This window comes from Teleopsis dalmanni, chromosome 1, assembly GCF_002237135.1.
Source record: "Teleopsis dalmanni isolate 2A chromosome 1, ASM223713v2, whole genome shotgun sequence".
NCBI lineage: Eukaryota > Metazoa > Arthropoda > Insecta > Diptera > Diopsidae > Teleopsis > Teleopsis dalmanni.
The window spans coordinates 169067820-169070813 of NC_051846.1; the positions used below are offsets into that span (position 1 = coordinate 169067820).

The 2994-nt window shown below is 22.2% G+C and overlaps 1 long non-coding RNA gene across 1 annotated transcript; it reads left to right on the plus strand.

The window, feature by feature from the left end:
* The first annotated feature begins 6 nt into the window (after window positions 1-6).
* LOC119670068 lies at window positions 7-281 on the plus strand. Its single transcript, XR_005251674.1, has 2 exons — window positions 7-143; window positions 227-281. It is a non-coding gene; the product is annotated as an uncharacterized LOC119670068 (long non-coding RNA).
* Window positions 282-2994: the final 2713 nt, after the last annotated feature.

A 2994-nucleotide genomic window follows, 5' to 3' on the forward strand; every position in this document is an offset into this window, starting at 1 on the left:
AAATGGTCATCAAGGAGGCCCTGGTGGTCCAAATAATGGTGGCCCCGGAGGCTCAAATAATAACAACACTAATAGCACTGGCCCCCAAGGTCAAATGAATAAACCTTATTACTCAAATAACGGTGGTGGAGGTGCAAGTCGAGGTAATTCTAATTATTAAAAATATATTTTTTTCGTCTTAATAAACAGGATTAACTCTTATATAAATGCATATGCATTCAAACAGCTGTTAACGATATATGCAATTAACGAATGAATACACTACAAAAAATAAAAACAAGAAAAAAAGAGAAATAACGGAATGTAATGAATGCAATTTGTGTTTGCAATTAAAAAAGAAAAATTTTATCTACGAAAACGTATGAAAATTTATAATTTTGTCACAGTATAAAGAATGTTTATTTTTATTCTATATAAAATACCGGAAGTTCTATTGAAAGGAGTTAGATTTAAGTAAGAGGGAGACAGAGCATATTGAGTAGATTTGTGTTCATTACTAGTAAATATGCTTCAGTAAGTGCATTAATAATATTAAGCTATTGTTAATAATTATTAACCTTAATTGCACTAAGGAGCAAAATCTCAGTGAGAGAACCATTACGCATAAGCAATTAAAATATATATTTTACGAATGTATTATGTATTATGTATTAAAAGGAAAACAAAATTGCAACAAGAAAGAAAAAAATATCCAAGGAGTAACAAATTAACTCCTTGAAGCGTATTAAAACAAATTAATAATTTGTTTATATACGATTAAAAAAAGTATAAAGCATAATAATTTATAAATTAGTTTTACTATACCAGATTAACTGGCACGTCTACCGTCACAAACAGTTAGTATAATGGAAAAGTTCAACAAGTATTTATGGTAATACGAATTCTGATTCGACTTCTCTTTTTTAAATACTGTGGATTCTTCTAAAAGTCTTCGACAGTATATACTTTCTTATATAAAAGAAAGAAAAAATATATATATATATTCAACTTTTTTAATTAACAAAACCATGCCTTCCAATAAAAAAATTTATATATTATGAAAATATACATTAAATTTAACTACAATGAAATGTTTTAATTTAAGTCATTTTTCATAACTCAAAAGAGTTTGCAAATTTATTTAGAGGTCAGTTTTTCGAATTTCGAATTGGTATTTTCGAAAAGCGATTTTCAAAAATCTTTAAACACCAGTATTAGATTTGCATATTGTATAAAAAGAAATTGGTAGAAAACATATACAATAAAAAGTTGTATTTAATCTGACTTTATTCGTCTCACTTTTTCTCACTCCGCAGCTCTGCTAACTCTCTTTTACTTCATTCTAATTCTACACTATTTTATAATCATAAATGTTATAAATTATATGAAAGCACATAAATAAAATTAAATTTGTTTAAAAATAACTAATTTATTAGAAATTTAGAGAAAAGAAAATTATGTAAACAGTAATGAATATTTTATATTAAAATTAATTTATCTATTTTCCTACGATTTTAGTAATTAAATTTAAAATTTAACTCTTAATGTTTTTCCATTTAAGAAAAAAAAAACAAAAAAATTATTAATGTATTAAAAACATACAATTAAATTGCCTTTAATAAATCACTTTAAAAAAATTTAAAATTATTAAGCAAAAATTTCTTGAATATAAACTGTATAAATATATATATAATTATATATAAATATAATATATATATATATATATGTATGAATATATATTGTATATATATATATATGTATAAATATGTATAAATGTTATATATAAATATATATTTATATATATATTATAAAAAAATGAAAATGTAATTTATTCCATTGGTGGTCTATTGAAACAATGAAAAATGTTAAAAATTTTAATATAATTATGTATGTATTTTGTTATGTATACATTTATATATTTATATATATATATATATATTTGCATGAAATTATATAAAATGTTTATGTTAAAAGTCTAATTGCGTATTCACTTTTCTGTTCCTTCCATATTTTTTCCATTTTATTTTGCTATAATGTAATTGTAAAATTAATTTTTTTTACGAATTTTTGAATTTAAAATTTTATCCATATATCATTTTTAATTTAATTTATCAAATTATATATTAAATATAAACATAAGTTTAATTGTACTTTAAATATAAAATATAAAAAAAAACATTTCTAACATTTTTCCTAATAGTTTATGCATTAATTGTAAATATTTAATTAAAGAAACCATAGTTAGAATTATTTAGCACTTAATCTAAATAATATTAATTATCCTAAATTAAAGTATAAATTTCTAATTCAAAAAATAAGAAAAAAATACATAAAATTTTCCTTTGCGAAAAACCGAATTTATATGCCTACTTATTTTCTTTTGACTTTGATTTTGATTTTAATTTTATTTTTTATTTTAATTTTTATTTTAATTTTATTTTTTTTCACTTATTTTCTGAACAGGTGTTTTATTTCCACACTTTAAAATGTTTGTTTTATAATTTCTTTGAAAAACAAAATTGAACTTCTTCATGACAAGTGATATACTTCAAATACTCTTCGGTTTTAAATGATAATGAATTAAAGTGTTTTAAACTATAAGTTTATAATCACTTGTTAGAATCCTGTAACACCCTGTAACAGATATTGGAATTTTTTGTTATTGAACTTTTGGTTTGCCCAGTTCACGCTATGCCTTTGATATTTTGGTATCAATAAAAATTGTTTTAAACAAAAAAATCCCGTACCCTAGACAATCATAATATATTACTATATTAAAAAATTTTAAACAATATCAAAAACAAATCTCTCCAGCGATTTAAGAGAATTAGACGAATATTTTTGCACTTTAGGTCTGGGAGATCCTTTTTATTAAAACTTTTTTATATACACCAAAAAAAATGGGGTTTTTTTATGTAGTGGTGCGTGGGAATCTATAAAACAGATAATATGAAAGGAATTTCAAAACGAATAGGATGTAGGTTTAGTGGTTGTGTGAGAGCGATGGGGACTATA